Here is a 14,156-nt window from a genome sequence, read left to right as displayed (position 1 = left end):
GAGATAGCAAGAGGCCACGATTTATTGAGGGGGTTTCTCTTACTTTCACCAATAGGTGTTTGACAAACTGTTTTCATGTGTATTCTTTGATGTGATGAAGTGGTATGTATGTATCTCTCTTCTGCCTCTTAATCTGAATTTGAATTTGACATGTATATGTAATGGAATGTTGTAATTAAATGCTGTAATTTTACCCTTTTCAAAGAGCCCTTTCTTTGAAAATTTTAAATTGTGTTGTAAAGCGCTAACATTTTTTTTTTTATGTACACATTTTTATTAAAATTAGACTGTGAACGTCCCAATTTTGTTGTGGAAATTAATATTTACTTATTGTACTGTACCAGTATTCCCTGCCTAAGTGTGTATGCTAACCTACAGTGGTATGAAAGGATAGTGAGTATATACCCAGGGATTCCTAGTTGACTGACTGTCACTGTACCCTGTTCCCTGGAAGCTAGTGGGGTACCCTCTCTCTTGATACCTATATTTGATGAAGAGCCAACATGCAAAACTTTTCTTTTCTGATATATAGATTGAGTGTTCTCAAGTCCAGAATGGGCCTGTAGTCTGCCTTCTGGCCCTTTTTTCTGACCAGAAAATACCTTGAATAGACTCCTTTCCCCCTTTGAGCCACCGGCACCTTCTCGACGGCTGATTTTTCGAGGAGTGTCGCTACTTCTTTCTTTAGCAGTTGTAGCTGGAGGCTTGACGTTTGCATCGGAGGAACGGATGGAGGTAGACGATGAAAACGAAGACAGTACCCATTCTGCAGCGTAGACGACACCCATTGATCTCTTGTAATGGCCTGCCACTCTGTCCTGTGATGTCCAATGCTTCCCCCCACTAGAGTGGACAACGGCGCTGGGGGAAGTAAAGACTCATTGCTTCTGCTGGGATTTGTTGAAGTTGTTGCCTTGCGCTGATTCCCACCTCCTTCAATGTATTACCTGCCTCCTGGAAGGGCTCTATTATTTCCCCAATCTTTAAGGCAGGGGACAAATCGCAACCATGCAACTACAGGCTGGTTGCCCTTATGGATAACGAAGCAAAGTACTTTGCTGGGATCCTATTGGAGGAATTGCAGGCCTGGGCTACAGAAAACTCGCTAATTCCTGCAAATCAGACTGGCTTTTCCAAATCTGTCGGGACATCAACAAACATTCTGGCTATGGGTCTGCTAATTGACAAATTAAAAACAACAAAAATGCCAATCCACTTGTGCTTCATAGACTACAAGGCAGCCTTCGACCATATCAATCGGAATCTTCTATGGTCAAAACTGAAGAGTTGGGGAATATCAAAGCACTTGCTAGACCTATTGATTAACTTACATAGCGAAACATGGGTACAGGTAAAGCTGGGCGACGGCTCCCATTTGTCAAGACGCATTCCAACAAACAAAGGCCTCAAACAAGGATGTGTTCTGGCCCCAACGCTTTTCAACCTGTTCTTGGGAGATCTTGTTCCTGTGCTTATCAACTGTAATTCTCATGCACCCAAACTGGGAGGCCAAGTATTGCCCACGCTATTATATGCGGATGACTTGGTTTTAATGAGTCACACAAAAATAGGGATGCAAAATCTTGTGGATGCAACAAAAAGATACTCTGATGAGAATTACCTGACAATAAACTTGGAAAAGACCAAAACAATGTCAATCAATAAGAAAGGAAAAACACCGCATAGCTGGTTTGAAATAACAACCGCATAGAAGACACAACACTGTATAAGTACCTAGGGGTCAAAATTGATAGCAGTGGCCAGTTTATCATTCAAAAAGAAAGCATCAGAGGAAAAGGCATCGCTATAGCAGTCTCGCTAAAAAAACTAAACGGCAAACTCACCAGCCCATCTCTTCTTCCTTTGGCGCAAGTTATACGAGCCAAACTTTTGCCCGCAATTACTTACGGCAGCGAGGTACAAAGAGGAAGAGATGCAGTATCTTTGGACAAGGCTGTGACATCAGCAAACAGAATCATCTTCGCCTTGCCAAAATATACCTCCCCGGCTCAACTTAGATTAGAGTTCGGTGGTCAGAAGCAGTCTCTCGCAAGACAGGGGGCGTATATAATCGCGTGGGACAAAATCAGGAAAGCAAAACAGGGGACCTTAAATAGTTTACTATGAGCGGAACTGCAGTGAAACCCAGCCTCGCAAGCTGCTAAGTATTTGGAAAAAAGCCTGTCTAACCTAGGCATACAGGAGCTGTGGAACACCTCAACTAATCACACCACAGTCAAAAGGCTGGTGAAGAGAACAACAAAGTACCTTTCATGGATTGAGGATAAGGCGACAGTTGCCAAGAAGTCACCCGGTGGGTTTGTCTTAAACTCCTATTCTCAACAAGGACAACAGAGTTATCTCGATCTGGGATACTCAAGGACCATGAAATTGAAGTTTTTAAAATTCAGATTGGACTTGTTACCTTGTAGAACCCACCTTCCACATTGGCTGAGGGATATCGTTTATGTAGTAAGGCAAAGGAGGATATGCCACATTTGTTGTGTTCCTGCGCCAAATTATTAGAGGAAAGAAAACGATTGCTGAAATTTTTGTTCAACCAACGAGGAATACGCACTCGAAGGAATGCAGTTCTTGCCTGCTTCACACCCGACGATCCACAGCTAAACTGCAGCCTTGTGAAGTATATGAAGGCGGTGGAGAAAAAGATGCAGAAAATTAACTCTTAACTTAACTTGCTGTTTCTTGTTTAGGTTGAACCATATGTAAAATGTTGTCTAACATTATCAAATCAATGAAGGCGATGGAAAGAGGACACTGGAACCCAACCTTTTTTAGGTTCACAAAGAAAATCGATGCTAAGATGAACATCATTGCAAATTTGTATTTAATTTAGAAGATTTAAAAAAATGAATTATATTGTTTTATATGCAATATTAAGTTTACGGTGAAAATGTACAGTACGTATATGTATTTTAAAATGGAGATACTGCAATGGTTTTTATTAACTATGCAAATAAATTAAATTCTAAATTCTACCTCCTTTGGAATTGCGCTTGCCTTTATATTGTGATTCCTGTTGGCCTTGCTGGTTCTGACCCTTCTGCTAGTGAGGGGTTTGAACCCTCTGCTTCGAAGAGCCCTTGTTGTCCGAGCGGAACTTCTTCCGAAACTCCTTTTTCTTTTCAAGCCCCACGGCTTTAAGGGTGTCTAACTCCATTTTCATCCATTGCATCCCCTCATCAGCACTCGCCCCAAAGAGATGTGCCCAAAAAAGGAAGGTTCAGGATTCTGGCTTGAGCCTCAGGTTTTAAGGCTGTCAGGCGCAACCATGAGGATCTCCTCGCTGTGATCCCATGTGCATATCCATGCGCAGCCAGAGTAGCTCCATCTGCTGCAGCCCCTATAATCTGATTGGAGACCTGACTGCTCTCCATCAGAATTTCTTCAAAGTCCTTTCTATCTTCCGGAGGAAGCTTTCCTGAAAAGTTCTGAAGCGAGTCCCAGAGATCTATCGTATCTGCCCAGTAGAGCTTCCACGTTGGAGACCTTGAGGAAAAAGGCTGAGGTGTTGCACACTCTTCTACCCCATGAGTCTTGCAACTTGCTGTCCTTATCCGGCGGTACCGTGGATGAGGAGGTCACCGCACTGGATTTTGTAGCCGCCGCAATGATTACTGAATCTGGTGGTGGGTCTGACTTGAGGAACAGAGGATCCTCTTCAGGCGAGCGATATTTTTTAAGAATCCTCGCTGGGACAGACTTCACCGTAGCTGGAGTCAGGAAGACCTCATTCACCGGATCCATGATGCCCGGGACCAACGGCAACAAAGGTTTGGGTGCCGATCTGTGCTGCAGGGTTTCAAAGATTACAGCTGTCTTGACCTGCGGAGCTGTCATAGGCACTCCTAGCTTTAGGGCTCCCCTGCTCAAGAGGTCTTGAAACGAGAAAATATCCTCAGTTGGAGATATTCTCGATGGTGGGCTGTCTGTTAGAGTCGGAGAGTAATTCATGTGAGAATGGGTTCTCGATGAAGTGGAAGACCTACGAGAACGACCTCTGCTCCTGGACCTAGATCTTCTCCTACTGGAGCGCACTCTAGAGCGCGACCGCTCTCTGGGGCGGAAGACTTGTCTGTCTCGATAATCCCTCAAACGGTCCGCCACTTCCTTGTCCTTGGCCCAGTGGTGAAGAGGTCTGTACCACCTTGGGGAAAGACGAACAGTAGGAGACTTCTGGGTGCGATCTCTCACTGGCGAACGTGTCAGAGAAGTTTGATCCGTTTGCCCATGCTGCGACCTTGCAGCGAATGCCTGGACCTCTCGCTGTACGAGGAGTTGACTTCTCCATCCGAAGATCTGTCACTGCGAGATGCCGAGGAGGATGAAGACAGGCTCACTCGAGACTGTCTAGAAGAAGACCTCGAACGACTTCTTTCGCCTGAGACCCTTTTCCTTTTGGCGGGAGGGTCCACTTGCCTTGGGGACTGTTCCACTTCCGCAGCTGAGGCTGATCTTGGGGACTCATGCTGGGACGCCAGGGCGTGAGGATGATCAGAGGGTTGACTATTCATCTCTTGTACCAACTGCCTCAAAGGAGACCTTCCCTGTGTTCTTGAAGGGGAGACATGCCCTGAATTCGAGCCAGGCTGTTCCCTGGAACCCCGCTGTCCAGTCGACGGTGGCTGCTTCGACGTCGAACGTCGATGTCGTGTAGATGACTTACGCCCTCTCGACGTCGACCGTGATCTCCTCGACGCCGATCGCCGGTGTCTGGCCGACGGCGGAGGATGCTCCGACATCAAGCGCCACTTCTCCAACGTCGAATGTTCCCTCGAGTGTCGATGAATGTCCCTCGACGTAGAATGTCTCGACGTCGAGCGCTGCTTGCCAGATGTCGCCGGAGGCCGCCTCGACGCCGAACGCCGATGACCAGGTGACGACGGAGGACGCCTCGTCGTCGAGTGCTGCTGGACTGACTCTGACAGATTCTGCCTCGACGTCGAACGCCGTTGACTGGGCGTCGACGTCGAATGATGAGTGATCGTCGACGGAGGCTCCCTCAACGTCGAACGACCACGACTAGTCATCGACGGAGGCTCTCTCGACATCGAACGCCGATTGCCAGGCGTCGACGGAGAGTGCCTCGACGTCACAGCATGACGATGCTGCTTCGACGCCAGTTGGTTCGCTGTCGAGCTCCTCTGCTCTAACGGCGACCTACTCCTCGACGCTGTATTTAGCGGAGGTACCTTGCCTCTCGACGCTGAAGACTTCTTCTTCGTCGCCGTCGACTGCCTCTTCGAGGCCGATCCCGACGCCGAAGGTGAACCAGTCGGGATTCCTCTCGACGCCGATCGCCGGGAGATCTTCCTCTCTCAGAGAGCCCATAAATACAGATTCTCTCTCTGTCTTTGGGAGTTCTGCTAGATAACACTTTACAGTGTTCACAGGAACTTGAAGAATGAGATACACACTGGATGAGTGTCAGTCTTGGCCTTCTTCCTTCCACATGAAGGGCAGTTGTCAAAGAGGGAAGGCATTTTGACAGAAAAAATCACCTTTATAAGCCTAAAAAAGGTAGCACTAACACCCTAAGTCCAAAAGACATCGAGTGAAGGCAAAAAGACATCGAATGAAGGCAAAAACTGTAGATAAACTGTAATATTTTTTGACAGAAAGTCAAAAAGAAAGGGAGCTGTTTCACCAGAGTCCTGATTGAAGGAGCTGGAAAGAACAACTGACCTAACTGTCTACCCTGAGGCATGATGGGAAGCCTGGGGTCAGGGCTGCCTTAAAGGCACGGTGCCAGTTTTTGTTGAAAATGGTTTCATTTTCTATGCTATTGGTTTACAATGCAGCCTGAGGGCTAACAATGTCTATTTATTTGCAATTTTCAGTTTTTACTCATTAAAACACAAAGTTCAAGGAATATTTGACCTAATGTGTTTTTTGTTTCCTTACTAATTGCAGTACATGTACATGTGTTTACATTGTTTAGCCTCATTTTAGGGGCTGCATTGGTGTGAGAAAAATAATATATGTACGTACATATATGTGGAGCGAGATATATGTGTTTTTACATATATATTTTTTATATTGTTTACGGGGTCCCGCACGTGGGCGGGAATATTCAGTGCTTATGACTATTGATGAGGATCCCCTGGAAGAGAAATGCTCTTTCCTCCGTACCTCACCAAACCCCTGCTCTATTGGTTTCATGTTTTACCCCACTCATATCTTTTGTTAGCAGTTGTATGTACCGCAAACCCAAAGGTATCAAATTGCTTTTACATGAGCTCCAGTTACATTATTTTTTTTAAGGCATTAGTAGATTAATTCATTTGCCAAGAATCATTAGGTGTTCGTCTGACGCTGGTACTAGACCCAGAACAGGCTTACAGTGAAGGGCGGAGGCTGAAAGATCCGAGAGATAAACAGTTTGTTTTTAAAAGATAAAGGGTTGGACAGACTGGACTTAATGTGGAATCGTTACAGGGGGGAGTAGGAAAGAGCCCAGAGCTTTAAAAAGTTCCCAGGAAGTGCACAATTATAGTGACACATGCGCCAGTAGCCAGTACTCCAAAATGTTATTTTAAAAAAAGCAAGGTTAATGCAACAATATATTACAAACTGAATCTAAATTAATTTAGCACACGGACCCGGAGACTGTGTAGAGGCATGCCCATCTCTCCTCCCTGTTTCACTAATTGTCAAGCAGCACCATAGCCAAGGTGAACAATTGCCCAAAGCCCAGAGGGGGCAAGATTTAAACTTGTCCAGAAAAAGGGACAGCTAACAGCTTGGTACCCCAATAGGTTCAACAGTAAAATCCTTAAACAATTATATATGATGTAATGGTGCAAATGAATATCTACCCATAACTTTTCAACATGCTGCACAGTAGCCACACTGCCCTACACCATAGCTTAAAGACCTCGGCAAAGCCAATAGCTCTGGCTAAACACTTATATGGTCCCAAAGGCGAGACCTATTGGGTATGCCAATGCTTGTTCTAAACTGGAAACAGTTGCAGAAGGAGGCCCACACACACTTAATGTTAAAAGAGCATTGCTGTATTACATTGATAGGACTAAAACCTTTAGGGAAACACAGAAGTTATTTGTTCCTTTCTCAAACCCTAGAAAATTAAAACACAATTTCAAAAGCAGAAATTTCACAATGGATAGTACAATGCATCCAGATATGTTACATTAAACCCAAATGTACTATACCATCGATCCACAAGCACCTTCTACTAGGAAGAAAGGTGATTCTTTATCGTTTCTGGGTACCATCCCTTTAGCTGCCATTTGTAAGACATCTACTTGGACTAATCCACATGCATTTAAAAAACATTACTGTTTGGATGTCCAAGCAGGAAAACAAGCTCTGGTTGATCAACCAGTGTTAAAAACTTTGGGGCCAATTATGATGTGGGTTGGGCCGACACTGACGTGCCGTCGGTACCACTGACCTCTCTTTTAAGTTTAAAATGAAAGTTTATTAAAATAATTTGCAATGATAACATTTAAATGAACAACAAAAATCATTGAGCCTATAATCATAAATGTAAAAAAAATATATACAATATAACACCAGCAGAAAGACTTCAACGATAATAATAATGTAACAAATGTGTGATATGCAATGAAAATTTAGAGGAGTAAAACATAGCATAATAAAATAGGACAGCATTTCTTAACCAAACCGCATCATGGAGGTTTAGGAACTTCTTCAATATGGGGATTATGTAAACGTGTGGTATCAGCAGATTCATCCAAAAAAGAAGTGATTGGGAGCCATAAGAGATCTCTTTTAATACCTAACAAAACAGGGTGGATGTATGGCCTTCCAAGTCTATGGTGATAACATACACCATACCGCCATGCTTGAAAGGACACTTGTGAAGAATCCTTCCAAGATTGGATGTACGACATTACAACGCATGCTTTTACATCCCATGCTTTTACAACGCGAGTTTTACAACGCATACCATTACAACACTTAGTGCTTTGGGGCGCTGGATAGTGATTTTTTAAATTTACTATTCCAACTCCAGTCCCCGTGGATAGTAGGGAAGGTGTTGGATAGTAAATTAAATATATTCCCTATCCTAGAGCGCCCCCCCAGCGCAATGCGTTGTAATGGTTTGCGTTGTAAAAGTTGCGATGTAAAAGGACTGCGTGGTAAAAGTTGCGTTGTAAGTGATGTTTCCCCCAAGATTTGGTAATTTGTTGGAAAGCTACTGCTAAAAGTAAATACATTATATAAAAATTACTAGAGTGAGATGACCAATAATCAGATGAACTACCCTGAAAAATATCAATACAATTAAAAGGAGAGTGTGAATCAAAAATGTAATTAATCTCTTTCCAAAATTTTAGCCAAAAGTCATAGATAAGAAGACATTAAAATAACATATGTTTAAGATCTGCAAATGGATGAGCACAGGACCAACATTTAGGAGATAGTGTAGGATCTAATTTATGGAGTCTAACAGGTGTAAAAAACGAATCTGTTATATGTAAGAAACAATGTTTGAGTTGTGTTAGCCATCCTAGAAGACTTTCTTATTTTAGACCAAATCGTATTCCAAAGAGAAGTGGGAAAAATAGATTGAAGATCTATTTCCCAACAAAATTCAACTTCAGTTTTATCTCTATCCCCTGGAATTAGAGTTATATGTTTATATATTTGAGACGCAGAAGGTAATGTAGCTAATAACTTGCAAATAGGAGAAGAAAATGAAGATACTTGTTCAGAAGAGAGATTGTGATAAGCCATTTTTATTGTTGAGATAAGTCAACTATATTTATTGTTATACAAGGTCGAAAATGAAAAAAGAATTTGAGCTTCTGAAAAGGGAAGACTGGAACCAACATGATATAACTGAGAGACCCGTTTCAGGCCCTTAGAATACCAATCTTTCCAAAATATATAATATTATTGACCTTAATCAAAACATTGTACCAAACAGAAGCTAAAAATGTCTCTCTAGGTGACTTGAATTACATAAAATGGGAGAAATAATCCTACATGTATTCTTGAAAGTTGGGGGAGAGAAGAAAGCAGGCTTAGATGAAAAAGATAAACATTCTAAAAAAGGAAAAGGGACTGAAATAAGATTTCTCCAGGCCCATAAAGGTATAGGCACAACATCGGTATCTTGTCATGAAAAGGCTGACTGTTTAGGACAGAATGCCTGATGATACTTGATGAAATCCGGAACATTAACGCCTCCCAAATATTTAGTTTTTTTTAAGTTTACACAAAGACATCCTAGATTTTCTCCCACTCCATAAAAATTTGGACAAAATTGAGTAGATTTTTTAAAAATAATGATGGGGAATATTAACGGGCATGTTAGAAATATAAAATAATATAATGGGAACAAGCATCATCTTGATGGAATCAAGACGATCCCACCAGGATAAAAATAAGGGATTCCAGCGAGATGTGAGATCAAGTAAGATTGTAGATAAGGAATTCAAATTCAAAGTGATAGAGTTTTTAACAGAATCGTAGAACAATAAGCCAAGATAGCGTGGAAACATAAATATTTAAGGGAAGAATTTCACATTTATCTGCATTCAACTTGTACACTGAGACCTTTGCAAAGTTATTTACTTCCAATAAAAAGGCAGGTAAAGACGCTTGTGGATGAGACATAAATAACAGGATATCATCGCCATAAACTGAAAGTTTAAGTTGAGAATTTCCATAAGAAAAGCCAGTAATTTGGGGATTAGAACTAATCTTTATTAAAAATGGTTCCAAGGCAAGAATAAATAATAAGGGGAGAAGAGGGCATCCTTGCCGTACACCTCTGCGCAAGGGAAAATAAGGAGACATGAGACCATTAGCGAACATAGAAGATTTGGGAGAAGAGTAAAGTAATGACACATATTGAATGAATTTGGGACCAAACCCGAACCAGGAGATGGCAGCAAAAATAGGGGACAATTAACCCTTTCAAACGCCTTTTCTGCGTCCAAAGAAATCGCTGCTAGGGAGGATTTAGATTTACTAAAAATGTAAAAAATTAAGCGTATGTTATCGGAAGGAGTATAACTTTAATAAACCCATATTGTTCTCTTCCAATTAAATGTGGTAGAAAATTCTCCAGGCGTAGAGCTAAAATTTTTGCTCAGATCTTGTAATCTAAATTAATTAGAGAAATTGGGCGGTAATTCTTCAATAATTAATGATCTTTTCCATCCTTAGGAAGTAGGCAAATCAATGCTTCTTGAAAAGTACCACTGGATGCTTTAGTTGAAATAAAATAAAGAAAGAGTTGATGTAATTTAGATTCAAGTAAAGAAGAGAAAAACGTGTGTAAAATTCAGTAATAAAGCTGTTAGGTCCTAGAGCTTTACCTTGTTTAATGGAACGAATTGTAGTAGAAATGTCCTGAATCTGAAAATCCTGTTCTAATAGAGAAAAATCTATTCTGCAAGAAAATCTTCACTTTTGTATAGAGTTTGATTAGAAGGTGTCAGAATAGAGTCAATAACAGTATGTTCTTTCTTCATTTTAAGATAATTCGCAAGAAGTTCCCCTGATTTTTCTGACCACCATAGTGTTTTGCACAAGCCTTGAGGAGGAAAGAATTAGTATGTTCTGTAGAGATTCGATTAAATTCAAATTTGGTCTTTAAAAGATCATTCAAGGTATTCGTAGATTAGGATTTATAGTAAGAATATTCTAGTTTTTTTATCTGAGGTGAGAGATTTTAACTTATTTGTGGCTGATTTTTGTTTATGAGAAACAAATTTAATAATAAAGTCCCTAGAGGCGGCTTTAAAAGTGTCTCAAACAATTTGAGGTGTAATCCTAGGGGTTTCATTTTCCATAAAGAAAGTATGAGCAAATTGTTCAAAGGCACGTGTGAATTGTGAGTCCGACAGAAGAACGTTATTAAACCTCCACCGTCGGGTTCCCTGAATAAGAGGAAGGTATTCTAAATCTAAAGTGACTTGTGCATGGTTAGAAATCAATATATAGTTTATCAGAATAAATAACTCTCTGAACGAGATTATTGGAAATAAAAATATAATCAAATCTAGATTGAGAAAAATTTATTCTTGGAGCGTGGGATTACATAATCTCCAAGCATCGACTAGAGATCTTTGGGAAAGGGTTGATGTGAATTGAGAGTGCATGTGTGAAGGTATGAATTTGGTTTTAGAGTGTCTGTAATTTGGTTTTAGAGTGTCTGTAATATGGTTTTTGATCCTATCCTAGACAGTCACCACCCACGATCAAATAATCATCAGTATAGATCATCAACTTAGATAGTACTCCTGGTCAAAAAGGTTTATCTGGTGCAATAGGAGCACAAAGATTAACGATAGTTACTGGAATCTTATCAACAAGTAAAGATACAGAAACACATCTGCCATCACAATCCACATCTTAAGTAAGCATTTGTACATTGAGACGCTTGTGACATAAAATAACCACCCCATTACGCTTTCCAGACCCTGGAGAGGCAAAGACCTGACCAACCCATTGACACTTTAGCTTAGTAATTTCTTTATCAACAATATGTATTTCCTGCAACAAAGCAACGTCTCCCTTTAAAGAAGAAAGATGAGATAAAACCCTATGACGCTCTATAGGGGAGCCTAAACCTTTAACAATCCATGAAATGATTCTTAAAGTCATTTATCACGTAACATTAACTTAAGAACAGTACCATATATGGTAATAACTGTAACCGGTACACTATCAGAACAATAAAAAAAGTAGAATAAGAAATAACTTTGAAACAATGAAGGTATGATGCAGAGAATTGAAAATGGAAAAGGAAATAGAAATAAAGGATAAAGTATAGAGAAAAGATGAGGAATAGAAAGATATATACAACTAGTTGTGAAAAACATTAGGTAGAGACAAAGATATAAGAAAAGGATACAGATAGTTGATAAAGACCATTGAAAGAAAAGAGAAAGCAAAGAAGAAGAAAGGGAGAGAAAAACACAAGAAAGAGGACCATATAAACAGAAAAATGTCAACCATGTATGGGACACAAAAAATTACATACCAAGAAACACACAGAAAGGTCAGGGGTAGTGGAGCCACAAGGAGGGATGGTACATCAACCAGAACTCCACTGACGGGTACGGGAGGAAGACAAAATACCATCAGACGAACGGGTAGTCACATGAATGAATATGAGAGAGTTGAACCTAATGAAAAAAAGAAATAAAATAAGTTATAGAGAAAATAACAAATACATCATACAAACAATCAACCAGAACAATTTAGCAGAACATAAAAAGACATATCAACATTAAACAGTAGATCTTGAAACATCCATGTCCTCCTTAAAGAGACACGGATGAATAAGACCAAATCTGGCGTTGATATCGCGTAGTGCCGGTCTCATGTCCAAAAATTGCTTCCTTCTATCTGCTGTTGCCGTGGCACAATCTTGTGAGAAGAAGAGGTTGGAACCTTGCCAAGAAACTTTACCTTTGACTTTAGCAGCTGGTAAAACTCTCAGCAAATCTGCACATTCCAAAAAGTACAATATCACTCCTCGCGGTTTAGTTAATGAATTTGTCGAATGTGAGTTATGACCCAAACGGTGAGCACATTGACAGTTCAAAGGTGGGGAGTTTGGGATATCTAAAAGTCTTGGAAGAAAATATTGAAAAAAGGAGAGCGGATTCTTACCTTCAAGTCCCTCTATCAAGCCGTAAATGCGTAGGTTATTGCAACTGTTGTGATTTTCACGGTTTTCAACTTGCTTCTGCGGACTTGAAATCTGCGACTGCATTGAAGGAACTTATACCACAGTAGAATGGAATGAGTCTACTTTACTCTCCAATTGAACGACTCTGCTCTCCATATGAGTCCATTTATCGTCTATTGTTTAAGACGTAAATTAGTCCTCTCCATATAAGACTAAAGAGCTAGAATTTCCTCCAGAATTAACTCCATTGAAATAGGGGGAGGAGACACTGTTGGTGAGGGAGGATCTTGTTTGACCCTCTTCACAGATAATTGTGTCGATGTGCCCTGTAGTTTCGATAAAATTGTAGAAGTAGGTCTTGAAACATTAGAGACAGGTGGGTTTAATGCGGTCTGGTCTGACTTAGCCATACTTTCCTAAAGAACACTGAAAGGATTGTAATCCACCACCGAAGTAGAAGACATTACCTTGGAACATTTAGCAGATTTTGTTCTCCCCATCTATAAAGGTCACAAAATAGTAGAAACGATAACATTTGAGGAGAAGTCTTGCCATATATTTGATATCCATACAAAAACATCCAAAGAAGTCAAATAGCAGAGGAAAAAACAAATCCTCCGAAATCATTCAGGAGGAGTAGCATAAATGTCATCAACAAAACTAGCCTTAGGAAGCATGAAGAAAAGGCAATAAATTCAGGTTTTCGTGTCGTTTCATGTCAGTGAAAAAATGAATCTGCCTCATTCTGTGAGGAAAATCGCAGCTCGCGGCAAAAGAAAATGGCGACTGCGAGTCTCAATACACTCACAGGAGCATATCAAATGTAAATTAAGAAAGCCACTTACTGGGGAAACCTCACAAGGTGGATAAAAATGTGGTCAACATCATCAACGAAGCAGCGGTTGCCTTCCAAGCCGTTCGCCACGATGAAAAATGCTGAAATTAGGAAGAAACTCCCGCTCCGTCATGGAGCTCACAGGAGAGAGGCCATCCCTGACGGCGTCCAAGCCACTCCCCCCTCTGACATCTCTAACCTCGGTCGGTCCACCACATTAGGATACAGTCAGTCTGACCACATTGGCCCAGAGACCGACCGATAGCTTCCGAGTGGCTCAAAGAGCCTGTCGGGTGGTCGGTCCAATCGCATTCCCCACAATAGAGGCGATACATTCTAAGGCACTGCCGTGGGGATTACAATCCACCTTCTCCGCCAGCCATTTCACGTCGGTTTTTCAGATGTGAAAAAGCTGGTGGAAATGCATTTTTGGGGCCCCTAGCAGGGCCTCTGTTTCCTGTGGTCCTCCTCTATGAGCCCTGGGGGCGGTTTTGGTGCCCCCTAAACATCCCTGCATTGTGCAGTGCCTGCCACAGGGTGCAGGGATGTTTGAAAACAGACCTCTTTGCATTGGGACTTGTGCTGCGGCCCTTTTACAGGCCGCAGCACAAGCCTCAATACAAATAGGCCTGTTTCTGACCACCTCCATGGCAGTCA

The 14,156-nt window shown here is 41.4% G+C and overlaps 1 protein-coding gene across 1 annotated transcript in view; it reads left to right on the top strand.

The window, feature by feature from the left end:
• LOC144768019 (alpha-2-macroglobulin-like protein 1) overlaps positions 1-14,156 on the top strand; it is a 325,643-nt gene that overhangs the window by 173,562 nt on the left and 137,925 nt on the right. The gene's annotated exons all lie outside the window — the stretch shown is intronic.

The sequence above is a fragment of the Lissotriton helveticus genome, chromosome 7 (assembly GCF_964261635.1).
Source record: "Lissotriton helveticus chromosome 7, aLisHel1.1, whole genome shotgun sequence".
In the NCBI taxonomy this organism is placed as follows: domain Eukaryota; kingdom Metazoa; phylum Chordata; class Amphibia; order Caudata; family Salamandridae; genus Lissotriton; species Lissotriton helveticus.
This window is presented reverse-complemented; position numbering and strand designations above follow the sequence as displayed.